The following is a 15730-nucleotide window of genomic DNA, read 5'->3' on the forward strand; positions in this document are numbered from 1 at the left end:
TGCTGGATGTGTGTGTGTGTGTGTGTGTGTGTGTGTGTGTGTGTACTTGTGCTGTTAATAAGGCATCTTAAGATCACATAAGGCTACACATAACATATTCACTACAACTTCTTATCAGGGGCGGGCATTACTTTTTTTGGTGTTGGTAAGGCTTTCTGTATTCAACTTTCCAATAAATAAATCGCTTTGGGATGTCTGTAAAGACGAAAAATAAATTAGGAACAGCTAGTTGTGAAGCACCTTATACATTTAGAAATATCTCAGGGTTGTAAATGAATGTCTTTTCACTTGAATAATAATTTATACTTTCGTGGATTCGCTTGGAGAAACAGCTTTTGCATGGTACATTTATTATTAATTAAAAGACGATAACTTTATTAACTGTGAAAATCTCACTTGAACAAAAGTTAGCCGCGAAGCGGCAACCACAAGAATGTTTTAATTTCGATAGGACTCTTCGCAAAAATGAATGAAATTAACCTGACTTTTGTATGTTTACGCAAGAATTAATTGCAAACCCTTACCATTTTGCTTTACGCCGCTTAATATTGGAGTAATTTGAACAAGAATTTACATTTTGCAAATGGCGGCCAACATACAAATTACACCTCGCACTGTACCGCACGTTATTAATCCCTGAAAAAGTGTACAATTAAATTTTTATCTTTGTAGGGATGCTACCGTTACTGAAATAAGTAGTTTGGTTATAAATAGCAGCATATTTGTACCAAAAATACGTTACGAGAAATACGTCTCCATGCACGTATTTCTCACATGAAGATTCGAATCAAAGTAAAATAATATGAAAATCAATTTCTATTGTTTTCATTTTTCTCCGACCATAGATTATACTGCAATATCGATGCTGCTTTTCATATACATCACATTGACATTATTATCATCTTTGCGTACTCCTTTTGCACACAGAATAACAATTCGTTCGAACACGTCATGTCAGCCACGAATAAATATTTGTCGTTCCCACAGGACCAGTACATTACCACCACTGAAATGTTTCAAAAGACGCTTCTCTCAAGCAGGCATAGATAACTGTTTAAACGGTACTTAAAGACAATTTGTTGTCATATATCGTAAGGGCACGTGTGCAAGTATGCTGGCTTATTTATTAGTGAAAAATCGTTGTTAATGATCATCGTGGTTGTTCTGAGTGTGACCGAATGTTTATAATGTTTCTTTTAATTATTCTAATAATATGTTAGATTAGTGCAGGAAATTTGTCAAGTGTGTCAAATCATGTCTGCAGAGCTTGAGAATGGTGTGTTTTTTGGTAGGAATGGCCTTCAGCCAATGAGAATTGGACAGTGGGGGTAGACTACCGCAGGCAACGGGAGACTGCACCTTATTGAATGAAAAGCTCAAGAGAGCGATTCGGAAGAACAGGAAGGCGAAAGACCTACCTATGGTAGCGAGTGGTTTTCGATCGTGTGTGTTATTGATCCAGGGCGGTGAACGACCTCTACCATACTCTGATTTCTGAAGGGACTTGATATTTAGAGAAGTCTGAATATATTGCACTGAAGGATTCTAAGTTTATTCTGTTGTTTTACGGAACAGAGGATAGACACAGTATGGGTTACTATTCTTTGTATCGCGTGCGTTAGTTTGTGAATCATCATGTTGAACTATGAAAGGTTTTGAACTGGTGATATTTTCGTGTATTGTGCGCAAGAAATGGATTTTGTTTTTGCGAGTCTCTGATGACTGTTTAGTTTGGGTATTTTGCTGTCATTATCATATAGCTCTCAACGTAACTTTCTAGCATTTGATGGTATGGTCTGTCTGTATTTTAACTGCATATCGTAGCACCACTTCCCGTTTATTTGAGCTGTCTTTTCTTGAATGTACATTATTCAAAATAATTGTCTATCGTTTTCATGAATTACAGTCGTTAGAATGAAACCCTTTTTCGTAAATTATTCGTTTATCTTTAATTTTATATTTCTGTGTATTTTATTAACTCGCAGTTCCAGTCAATGCGTAGACTATTTGACTGCAGGATCATAACTTTATGTTATTATTTGCAGTGAATTAGCTGCGGGGCATGAAAGCAGACGTGACCGGCTTGACCCTGTGACTACATCGAGCTACTTCTTTTTAAATAAAGCCTAGCATAGCCCATATACTGCTGTATGGAAGAGCAACAACATGTAGCAGTAACCGTTAGGTACTGTCGCAATTGGGTGTTTCTTGTCCGAGGTATGAATCCCTGTACTGTAATTCTAACACTTCACATTATTCTGTGATCCATGTCCCAAATCTGTGGCATAATACAGAATATGCGTGGGGGCTCCGAGCATATGATTTTGTAGCAGGTCGTGCGTGAGAATTGGTAGTAAAAGTTATGTGTGTAGAAGTTAGGCGCGGAACTTAAGAAAGAAGATGAAGGCTACGCAGAGACATGCTGAGTTCGAGTCTGCAGCGGTCAGTTGCAACGGAGATCTCAACGGCAGCATAGCGGCAGTGGCGGCAACGGCAAGGGGGGGGGGGGGGGCACCGGCGGTGGCTTAGAGTTCATCTGCAGCATCTACACTTTCGACAGCAGCAATATAGCAGAGGCAACTAGTCAGTAACTTAAGTATTTGCAGCGACACCGTTAACAGTTTTGAAACCACAGGGTCGTTGTCAGTGATTGAGTTTCAAAAGAATAAGGAGTCACCCAGTATGTGTGGTTCAAAAAATGTTTCTGGGCCAGTTAGTCCAAAATCTGAACGTGGTGATGTTGATAGGAAGATATTAGTGGGGTAGATAGCCGGAAAACAGGGAAAGGAGATGTAATTGCGAGCGAGTAAGCAAATTTCTGATAAACCTAAGCTCTAAAATGTGAGTATTGGGTACACAGATATGTTCAACAAAAACAGCGGTAGGTTCAGTAGAGACAAGTGTAGCACAGAGTGTGAAAGCTGAGGTGAAGAAAATCAAATCCCATATAGAAGGGATGACAGAGCCAAAATTAGAAGCTAAGAGAGCAGATGTAGGCTAAATTTCTGATCAGTTGGACCTGGTCAACACCAGATTCGACACACTGGAGAAAGAGTTCGGGGACAAGTTTAAAAAGACAGATTATGAACTGGGTGGCAATGTTAAGAATTGTGCGCTAAGCCCAAAAGTACTTGAGGCAGTGATCACTATCAACAGTTTGTCTGGCTAAGTGGTAGAATGTAAAAAATAGATGGTGGAAAATAGACAACAACTGGAAGCAGAGATTAATAACTAACTTTTATGGAGGGAACAGCAGATTAAAGATGTACGCACAGCATTAAATGCTTTAGCAGCAAATCAGACTATTGCTGTGATGGGTGTTCCATGGGATAATTCAGGAACGACAACGTGTTTCGGAAATCATGAGAAATGCCACTCATTTGGTTTTTCTGCTGCATGTAGAGATGGTTTTGTGAGAAGAATGTCAGAAGGGGCTAAGATTAAGTTCTCCAAAAGATATCTCGATGGTAATGCAGAGTTATAGGCAAATTCATTCACTACTTGCGAAATGTTTCAAAATTGTTCTTGAATGGAGCAAGTTTCAAACACTGACGTTGGTAGATGTACGATTTTTGTGTGCATGAGCTCGCTGAGTTGACGCATATAAATTGTCCGCTTGGAGTGTTGACTGAAATCACGACGCTCAACAGTTCGACAAGTTCCATTGACGAGATTTTAGATTTTATTGAGAAGTTGAATTGGCGCTGAAATTCAACACACATAATGGGAACAGTAGACTGGGAAATGGGCGCCAGAACTGGAATCATGACAATCGTCAAAATTTTTATCACTGAATAATAATTTTCACAGGGAAGTGGAAACGAGAACTTTCATGAATCAAAATCGGAAACGAAAATATAAGAGACAGGAGCCTAATGAAATTAAGCATCGGAATACGAGATCGGTTAGCTGGAGATGCCTCAGGTCCGGAGGTGACGAAATAAACCACCGTTGAAAATGACACGGTATTTAAAAAATTATGTGGGTGTCGAAAATTCGGCAAAGAAGCCACAAATATCGGAGATGGAGGTTACAAGAGACAAAAATAAAATGGGAAATAGTCTTAAGCAGCACAACCATATATCGGTCGCAATAAATATTGCAAAATCATCATATGGTGCTAGAATGCTTATTTGGTGAAAGGAAACTGAATGATGGAATGAATATATGCTTCTGTAAACAAAAGATGGGCAGAGACTGATCTCAATTTGGTGGAAATGGGATGTATGACGAATTATAATAAGGCAGTAGTCAGTATCTAACTCCCTCCCCCCCCCCCCCCTTCCTAATCGGCCAACTATATTGCTATATAATTGAGTGATCGCAAATGCCTAATGAAATTTTACGGTTAGTAAGACTACCGTTACCAAAGGAAAATAACACCGATCAGTTGGAGTGAAGTGTACAACAGACCCTTCTGAAGGAAGAATCTATTCTAAATCAAACCTAAATACCGATGATGATTTTGAAACGGGCGGCGTATACTGCAACCACTCACGAACCACACAGGGTGGGGAAATGGACCACATAATACTTACTACAGAAATTACTGATAATACAAGGAAAACACTGATTAACTAAATCTGGGATAATAAAAATGTCGCCAACTCACTAGGGCAATTATGTCCAGAATCTTGAGAAAGGCAATGGCAAAGAAATGCAAGCAAATAATAACTGGTGTGGCAACAGGTTTTCATGCTGTTCGGCAACACAACAGTTCACAAGAAAATAAATGAATCAGGAAACAGAGACTTTGCAGTTGCTTATTTTGAAACGCTTAATTTTGAAAGTAACTTTAAATGAAATTACTGGTTAAATAAATATAACTAAAATTTCATTATTTAAAAAAAATAGTTTCAGTAACGTGAGTGTACTGTAATGCAAAATTTAGAAAAATACAAGCAGTTTACTTTTGAATACTGAAAGACTGAATAAAATTTACTTTATGCAAATGAGCGAAAATAACAACTAATAAATACATACCAAGCAAGCAGACGTCACTCGCTAAACTAAATACAGAATAAATCAAATTGCTCATTCTTAGTTTGTGCTTTATCTTTAGTTATTAATTTTACAAGCGAGACTTTACGTTAATTTAAGTGAATGGAGTTAATACTCAGAAATGCAAATCAGTAAAGCCTCAGTTATGAAATAAAGGATGAACAGTTACTGAGGCAGAAAATTTAGACTGAAGCTGGTCAATAGCAAACACACAAAACTGGCAGTAATTAGTTAATCACTTTTCATATATTTACGACACTCGATGATTGCATGGAAAGAAAAAGGACTCCGCTTGGTTATAATGTACGAGGACAATAACAACACTGGAACCCCACAAGTTTTAACTATTGCGGGTTATTATTCAAGTTAGTCATAGTTTGTGAAAGAAATACGTACAGGGTAGCTATACACCGCTTCTGCGGGCAGCCGAACGAACACTTCCTCTCTGTTCGCAAAACGACAGAGACTCTCCATACGCAACGATAAACAGCGGCACAGCTACTGTCATTTCGTCGTTGCTATCGATACATTTAAATAAAGCTCTCTTCTGTATTACCCATCAGTTTACAATATTTTCGTTATAATTACAATCAATAGTGTACAGTCGGAACTAAATACACTGTTACATGGATTACGTATCAAATATAGTTTCTGTGACAAAGAATAGTTTCAGAATCAGCAGTACAGTACAAGTTATCAACGGATATTAAACGGCCAAAATTTTTGATGGTGCAGATGGTATTTTATCTGAATTTTCGGTGTTACAGAGTTGTCAGTTGATGACATGTGCCATATGAATTACAACGTTAGAGTGATAGAAAGTGAAATATATGTAAGTGAAAATGAACTGATTAAGTCAATACAGAATAGAAGTTTACTATCTTAAGTAACACAAGCATTTAACAAGATCTCGAAACCTAAAATAGGAAGAGGTGTTGCTAGTGGTGAACAGTGGTGAAGTGAAACGAAGGAAACAGAAAGAAAAGCAAATGAATGAAATAGATGAGCAGCGAAAAGAGGTTTTAGGTTCACAGTGGAAGAGAATAAATAGACTGACAGAAAACCTCACAGATGAAAAATCAGAGGGACCGAGTAGGACATTCAGCGACCGGACGTAGACAAGCTGGTGAAGAAACAAGTTTGCGAATTTTGCCTGCATTTTCGGTGTGACATGTGCCCCACATCCGATGAGTTTTTTCCAGGAGCGAAAATAAATAAGGTAATGTCCGAATAAATACAAACAGAAATGCAGATGCGCAAATGCATTCAGTTTTGTTAATCACTCAGTTAGCTTCTCATTAATTATCATAATTTTGTGTTGGCACGTAATATCATGACAACATAGTGTTATCATAACTCAAATCGCCATAGTGTAGGATAACATATTTTAAACAATAAAATTACATCTTTCAAGATACCATCACAATTGAAATGAAAATTTCATGTCAGTTCTGTACAAGAAAACGTAAGCAACATAGTAAAATGATGAAAAGCGAGATAAGAATCACTAGTTACAATGTTTACTTTAGATATTTTTTCATAAATATCGTAATCATTAACAGATTTCATTTCTCATTATAAGAGTTCGTGTTTCAAGCAAGCGTCCTCATAAAACAAATGTCAACAACAAAGATTTACCACTGGTTGTGCCGAAATGAAAAAACCCACGTTCCACACGCCTATTTACAAAGGACGCAGAGGCATTCTGAGAGCCTGCAGCGGCTCGGTCCCGACATGGCACTGTTGCATATGCCACAAATGCACGCTTGATCTCTCCGTGCAGTGACATTCCAGAACGTCCACCTGCCTTACATGCTTCGACAACTCACTCCCAAATAATCTCAAGGAGTCCTTACACTTCTAAGATAGTGAATAACTCACCACTGTCCATATTCACACACATACATAGACCTGAAACTTATAGAGTGTATTCACTTACAAAATATATGGTAAGAAAGAATTATTTCAACATATTATTTGCAAAATTACAAATGATACATATACCAGAGTGAAATTTATACACATTGGTCATGGCTTGGGTTTTCCTTTCATTTCAGTTGTTTCCATAACATTTACTCTTAAAGCCCAATTTCTCCTTATACGTTTTGCACATTCGTTGATGACTGTGTTATACAAGATATAAATTTGGAATAAATTTGGAAAATTACACTAATAATAAGTCGTTATTGGAAATTCATTCTCAGTTTGTTGATTGATACAACTTCATGTCAGAAATGTTAGATACACCTTATAGCTTGCCAGAATTAGGAAAAGCTAAACAGTAAGCGTTAGTGTGAGGTATACTGACAATCTGAAATCGTCAGCTATAAATGAATTTGAATTTTGAAATCTCATTATTAATCTCGCTAGATTTCTTGTTCGCTTTAACGAGAATGAGGCCACCAATAGACAATTTAGCAATGCGCGCTTTCTCCTTATGATGCCATATTCATGCCTCAGTTTTTTTTCATTACCTCTCGTAAATGTTCTTTCTTCACCTAAAAGTCAATACTAAATCGCGGAGGGAAATAAGTTCTTTCTTCCACCAAACACTTAGACTTATGGTTTAATTAGATTTCCTCCGGAATCTATCCTGAAGATTCGTGCGTCAAAGCATACATTTTTTTTTTTCAAAATTGTTTATATATTTTCCCCAAGCCCTGTGTTTGCAGTGTAAACCAGGTTCATCAGGCCAAGTAGCAATGTGATTAGGTCTTTACTGGCTATTCACGTCACCACCTGTTTCATTGAAACTCACTCTACTTTTGGTCTTATCTTTTGAAATGGACAATTTTGTTTTACTGTTGCAGTCAATTACTGCGTGGTATTTCAATAACCAGTGTAAGCTCATTATTATCTCAGTGCTCAAATATAGCACGACGATAAATTCAAGTTCAAATTTTAATTTCAAAACAGGCAAATATTTGATGGGATATAGGTTTGCTACCCTTTCCGGTCGCACCGATTATCTTAACTCCCATTACAGGATTGTTTATTCCTTTAACAAACCGAAGGTTTTTCGGACGTGGCACTTAGCTCTGCCACGGTGTCTATTAAAACGTGCATCTCTAGTCCGTCCATATCGACGGGCAGTATTATTTCTCTGCACTTATCTGTGTCTGGTTTTTGGTTTTCTCATAACAAGTTCTCCTCCACATCAAGGTCATTCCAGAGATACCCGTCCGTCTCTGACACCGATAGCGGTATATCTAGTGGATTTTTTAAATTTCTATTATTGGACGTTCAAAGTTTTTATCTGCCTTTCCTGCAAATTTTGTCCGCTCTCCCCATTAGCCCACCTCCCATATAATCCCCTGTAGTTTTACAGTTGGGCGTATATCCGATCGAACAGACCTAGCCACACCTCCTCGCGTTCCATGTTGCCCTGCGCGAAAACGGAAATTTTATCCGATGATGGCTTCTTTAATTCCGCCGGGGAATCACACTGTATTGGAGCCTGCGGCACTTTTCATTAGTTTCTTCGATTAACGAACCTTGTAGCTCACGCACCGATACCACTCTCGTTTGCTTGTATAACGTCAGCCTTATCATAGTAGATGCCGTAATCTTTGTTGCCGTCAGTTAATTGTACCCAGTCATCATCGGTGAACTCATCTTTACTCTCTTCAGCAATTTCGCCGCGGTTTTCTTTACGAGTAGCGTCGTTGAGGTTGGCTACGTCAATTACTAAAATATTTGCACAAGCTTGCCTCTTCGGTAAAGAGCTTCCCGTTTCTTCATAAACGCTAATTTCATGTTGGTTGAGAGGCGTCAAATTTTTTTCCGCTCTCCCCATTAGCACACCTCCCATATAGTCCCCTGTAATTTTTCAGTTCACCGTATATCCGACCCAACACACCTAGCCACACCTCCTCGCGTTCCATGTTGCCCTGTGCGAAAACGGAAGTTTTATCCGATGACGCTGGTGAATCACACTGTACTGAATCCTGTGGCACCTTTGTCTTAAAAGGCCGCCCCGACAGGTGGGCACAAATCCGGCGCGGTTTGGGGTGATTTATTTTTAGAGGGAGATAAAGGCGCAGTTTCAGGTGCTGAAGTAGCGTAAGTTGAGGTTACTGATTTAGATGTCTCGGAGGAAGGAATCTGTGCATTTATTTCTATTGATGGAAGTGAACCGATAGCTCTTGATGAAAGCGTGAATTCTGTATGGAAATGGAAAGATGAATATGAAAGTCGTGTGTTAGTAGATCAGAGTACAGAATGTCGGAACAATCTGAGAGTAGAGAAAATGTAACTAAGACAAAGATAAATCCGAGTTCGACGCAATTCGAGTGTACTGTGAATTCTAATCTGGAGCGATGCAGTATGGTCAATTTATACGTTGTAACGACAGAGGTTTAAGGAATATTGGTGGCGATTTTTGTAATATATTGACGGATATAATGGGTGTTTTAAGTTACGAATCTCATGAGTTATCAGTGGACGTTAACCGAGTTAATTGCGATATAGTTTATAGTGTATCGACGGAAATTAGTGAAAATTTGTTTAAGAGAAACGATATTTGTGTCGTTAATTGTGAGAACGTTGCAACTACTTATATCGGTATTTCAAAGGAAGCAGACAGTGTATTTGATTTGGAAGAGGATGATGAAAGGACGAATTCACCGAAAGATTTAGATGCTACAGGTGATATGGAAGTAGATCAGGAACGTCTGGGAGTGGATAATGAAACTGAGGTTGTTCTGAAATTATAATGTACCATAAATATGGAAGAAAAAGGAAGGGCCATAGAAAATGCTCTTTCGAACGAGCAGTGTTTAAAGAGGATTGAAATCGAAGTTGCGCAGTCTCGAAATGAAAGGAAGACTGTTAATGAAGAAAGAAAGTATGGATTTCTTGAATCTAAAAGTGATGTTCCAGCAGTAGTGACAAATGTAGTGGGAAAACGTAAGTGTCCGTTGATGAATCTGTTGATGAACGAGGAAAAATACCTCGAGTTTTAACAGTTAAAAAAGCACGAAAATGTGAGATTTAAAAGGATTCACACTGGTCAGAAAAATACTATAAGAGGCAACAGTGACTTAATGAGATGCGTGTAAATATAAGGATGTATATTAGTGTAATTTTATGCGTCGTAATAGGAATTTTCGGGACCATTGCTGTTTGGTGTGAAGGATAAATCTGCTAAATTTAAAATGTAAATGGTGAATTACGGAAGCACAGTTTAATGAAAGAAGGAAGTATGTACTTCGCACAAAGTTTGATGTGTGGACGTAACCAGACCCTATTAAAATTTTAATTGCTTGTGGGAGTAAAATATATAGTTACCTGCAAATCATGAGCTAAGTTTCGCGATGTGTATTAGTGGGTTTATACTATAACTCCATAATTTTGAAGGATTTTGAACCGATTAGCATCTGAAAATTTGGGGATAACTTCGTAATATGTTTAAGAGAATAGTTTTAGGCATAAGCATTTTATTATGCAAATAGGGTATTGGTGAATTTAGAATGTAATTATCTGCTGAGTTGAAATTAAAGTTAATTAAACGATTCCTGCACAAATTAGTATTACTTTTCAATCTTCTCCTTATATTCAGTAGACCTGTAGGGAAATGGTAATATGTTAGTTGATTTATGGTGTCGAACAAATTTCATTGCATGAAAGATGTGTTTTCTAGTGGGAACGTAGACAGAGTGTTCGAAATGTCTAGCTGGACCAAATATGTTTTTGACTAAGCTATAAATCAGTTTCTTGCTAGCTGCCCTGTTTGTGAATGTATCGATTCCACTACAGAGGGCGTTCAGTGCCTGATCTGTTGGGATTAGGGAAGTCATACGATTACTGGTAACTGCACGACAGTCGTACCTCGACAGAAGTCGGCCTTCAGCACAGACGGTGACTGCGGACTGACGCATGTTTGGCGCCGTACGTGGCCAAGGTGGACATGATTTTTTGTAGTGGCTGCTGGACTGCGAACCATCTAAAATTCGAAGCTAGAACACCGATCATGTGTCCTTTTGGTGTTCGTAAAGGGCTGCGATGTAGTAAAACAAAAAAAAAAGTGCCATCAAGTGAACGGACAGCGCAAAATCCTGTGTACAAGTCGACTCAGAAGTTACTTTTAATTAAGGAATTCTGTTTATTTGGGCATTTAATTAATTCGTTGTAATTTTATAATTTGTTTTATAGCTAGAAAATTTAGACTGATAAGATATCATGACATGTCGTCGGAGGTAAGTGCTGTTTCACACACCACCACAGAGGTACTAACAGTATTGTTCTGGCAAGCAGATAACGTATTCTGTTTATTATGTTATGTATGTATTTATTACGTTATGTATGTCGAATTTGGTGTGGCTTAATGTGCCAAATTAGTGAACGAATTTGCCACATTAAGTGGAAGTGTTTAACGTTACGTGTATTTAGGTGAGCTAATAAGCCGCTCGGAATACAGGGTAAGGTGTATTTCTTGTACGACCGAACGCTAGCAGGTCTCAGGTCATGCCACGGCAGATCCGGCTTCCGACTAGGCGGACCCTCTAGGCGGGCCACGTGCAAGGGAATCAGCAAAAGACTGGATGTGAATAGGTCCCAGTATTGGCAATTTTGGAAGAAGCGTTGATCACTTATGAGGGCCAACTATGCTCCTAGAAATGGCTGGCTTCAAAACAAACTGAAAGATAGCTTCTTACAGCTCTTTGAGATTCTATCATAACTCACATCAAATATTAATGCAAATCTGAATAAATTTGTGATCTCAGATGAATGAGACACATCCAGTGACCGAACAATATTAGAATATCTTTAAAACTACAGAAGTTAATATCACAAGAAATAAATATTGTCACAATGAGTGTCTGAGTTAATAACTTTTAATCGCTACATCCGATTTCAACAAACGTTATCTCAGATGATAGCATTGTACTATAGTTATCATCTCTGAAAGCTACATCTCTTTACCTATTTTATATATTGATTAATTACGTCTATTATATCTTTTTATTACGCATATGTTTGTCAGAATTTCGTATATTTTATAACAAGCCCGTTTACATGTTTGTATGTTGGCAGCGCTATAGACTTCATTAACATCACTGACAGCCCTCTGAGCCCTTGCTAAGAGACACTGTCGCTGGTCGGACTCGCAGTTAAGAGTTTACAGTTAGCAGTGTAGGAGGTTAGCAGTGTTAGCGAGAGTGGACGATTTGGATGTGCGTCCGTCATGGAGACTTAGTATTGTTTGGACATGGATTGAAAATGATCATTGATGCATCTGCTAATGTTTGTGAAATTGAATTGTTGATGATTATATATTTTTTGGCACTGGATGTCACAAGATTAAGGTAAAATCGGCTAAATACATTTTTTGCTCTGCAACAAAATCTTTTCTTTGCTAACCATATGCCTATTGCTAGTTAGAGCCTACAGTAGTTAGAATCTCTTTATTTAACTGGCTGTAGTTGCTGCTTGCTGTATTTGCTGTAGTTCGCGTCATGAAAAGTTTTCTGTGAGGTAAGTGACTTGTGAAATGTATGGGTTATTGTTAACATTTCTTCTAATTTAGGGCCATTCTTTTGTGTTAATTATTTGCAATCAGATTGCGTTGCGTTTGTATATTGTGGGTCATAATTGAATAGGATAACTTTGACTTGTATTTGTCAGGGAAAATTCTATAGGTCAGTGTTGAAATGATCAGCTGCTTGCAGCAGGTTCAGTTGCATTCAGAAGTTTTAGACTTAAACGTTGAAGTTCCAACTTTACATTTTCACAGCAAATGAGTGCAGTATGAACACCTCATATTTTGTCATACTTGTCTATTTATGTAAAGAAGTGTTTACTGTTTTGCTAGTAACTTTATTTAAATGTTGGCTGCAAGTGTTATTAAAAAAAATGTGTTAATTTAAAAGTTGTCAACCTCTTGTGTCAGCGTGCACAACCATTAAAAAATGCCAAAAGACGCTTCTGTCAAGCAACACAAATAACTGATTAAACATTATTTAAAAACAGTTTATTGTCATTTATCGTGAGCGCACTTTCGCAAGAATGCTGGCTTATTTATTAATGAAAAACCGTTATTTATTATTATGGTGAAGGTTCTGAGTGTGACCGAATGTTTATAACATTTGTTTTATTGAATTATTGTAATAATATACTATTTTAATGCAGGAAAGTGGTCAAATGAGTCTAATCATATCTGTAGAGCTTGATAACGATGTATTTTATATTGGGATGGCATCCAGCCTACGAGAGTGGACACTTGCGGAACACTGCTGGAGTCAACTGGAGACTGGAGCTTACTGAGTGAATAGCTATAGGGAGCGATTCTGGACACTTATTGCCAAGTGCTGGAAGGCGGCAGACCTGCTTATGGTAACGAGTAGTTTTCGATCATATGTGTGATTGTTCTGGGAGGTGGATGGCCGCTACTGTACTCTAATTTCTGAAGGGACTTCATATTTCGAGAAGTCTGAATGTGCTGTGCTGAAGGATTCTAACATCTTCCTATTGTTTTACGTAACGGAGGATACACATATTCTGGGTTACCGTTCTTTGTATCGCGTGTATTAATTTGTGAATTATCATGTTGAAATCTGAACTGTTTTGAGCTGGTGAACTATTCGTGTATTGTGATCACGAAAAGGACTTAGTTTTTGCGAGTCTTTGATGACTATTTAATTTGGGTATTCTGCTACCATTCTCACATAGCTCACAACGTAACTTAACAGCATTTGATAAGGCATTTTCTGTCTCTATTTGAACTGAATATCGCAGGACCACTTCCCCTTTATTTGAGATGTCCTTTCACCTCTTCACGAATTACATATAATAGAATGGAACCCTTTTTGTTAAATTATTCGTTTATCATTTATTTTATATTTCTGAGTAGTTTGTTAACTCTCTGTTCTAACGAATACGTAGTCTAACTGACTGCAGGGTCACAACTACAGATTATTATTTGCAGCGAGTTGGATGCGGAGCATGACAGCACACCTGATTGGCTCGACCCTATGACTACATCAAGAGTTCCTTTTTAAAACAGAGCCTTGCATAGCCCACGAATCTAAAGTACGAGCAACCGCAGGTAAAGGCGTTGCTGGTTCGCCCATATCGACTGCTATCTACAAGAGCAACTGCACTCTAAACTAACCGATGGGTACCATCTCACGCCCTTCTCGAAGAACTGTCCCGCCAGCTCCTTCTCCTACTTCATAACCTCTTTCTGTACTTGCTGGTCCGTTGAAAAGTTAATGCCACACATATTTGTCTTCAGGAAAACGAAAACACATCCTAACGAAGTGAATTCATGAGCGCCTTGGTGACTGAGTCTGCGTGGGAACGTACGTTGTCGTCCAGTGGGTTAACTCCTCTCGTCAGCATTGGCCTCCTTTTATTTTGAATCCTCATTTTAAGTTTTTTTATGGTTTCACAATATCGGTGTTGTTTGATGGTTTCCCACTGAGGCAGAAATTTGACCAAAGCTATGCCTTTCGACAACAAAAATTGACAACGGACAATAAAATATCAACAGCCGTTATTTTAGTTTCATTTGCTAGGCAAAATTTAAAAAGGAAAATGGATAGGTTAAAGTTAGATATAGTGGGAATTAGCGAAGTTCGGTGGCATGAGGAACAAGACTTTTGGTCAGGTGAATACAGGGTTATAAATACAAAATCAAACAGGGATAAGCAGGAGTAGGTTTAGTAATGAATAAAAAATAGTAGTGCGGGTAAGCTACTACAAACAGCATAGGAAACGCAATATTGTGGCCAAGATAGACACAAACCCACACCTACAACAGTAGTACAAGTTTATATGCCAACTAGCTCTGCAGATGATGAAGAAATTCACGAAATGTATGATGAAACAAAAGAAATTATTCAGGTAGTGAAAGGAGACGAAAACTTAATAGTCATGGGTGACTGGAATTTGACAGTAGGAAAAGGAAGAGAAGGAAACGTAGTAGGTGAATATGAAGTGGGGCTAAGAAATGAAAGAGGACGCCACCTGGTAGAAATTTGCACAGGGCATAACTTAATCATTGCTAACACTTGGTTCAAGAATCCTGAAAGGACGTTGTAAACATAGGAGAACCCTGGAGATACTAAAAGGTTTCAGATAGATTTTATAAAGGTAAGACAGAGATTTAGAAACCATATTTTAAATTGTAAGATATTTCCAGGGGCAGATGTGGACTCTGACCACAATCTATTGGTTATGAACAGTAGATTAAAACTGAAAAACTGCAAAAAAGGTGGAAATTTAAGGAGCTGGGACGTGGATAAACTGAAAGAACTAGAGGTTGTACAGAGTTTCAGGAAGAGCATAAGGGAACAATTGACAGGAATGGGGGGGAAAGAAATACAGTAGAAGAAGAATAGGTAGCTTTCAGGAATGAAATAGGGAAGGCAGCAGAGGAACAAGTAAGTAAAAAGACGAGGGCTGGTAGAAATCCTTGGGTAACAGAAGATATATTGAATTTAATGCAGTGGCGAAGTGCAAAATGGCTAAGCAGGGATGGCTAGAGGACAAATGTAAGGATGTAGAGGCTTATCTCATGAGGGGTAAGATAAATACTGACTACAGGAAAATTAAAGAGACCTTTGGAGAAAAGAGAACCACTTGCATGAATATCAACAGCTCAGATGGAAACCCAGTTCCAAGCAAAGAAGGGAAAGCAGAAAGTTGGAAGGAGTATTTAGAGGGTCTATACAGGGGCGATGTTCTTGAGGACAATATTATGGAAATGGAAGAGGAGGTAGATGAA

Source organism: Schistocerca cancellata, chromosome 5 (assembly GCF_023864275.1).
Source record: "Schistocerca cancellata isolate TAMUIC-IGC-003103 chromosome 5, iqSchCanc2.1, whole genome shotgun sequence".
Classification (NCBI taxonomy): Eukaryota; Metazoa; Arthropoda; class Insecta; order Orthoptera; family Acrididae; genus Schistocerca; species Schistocerca cancellata.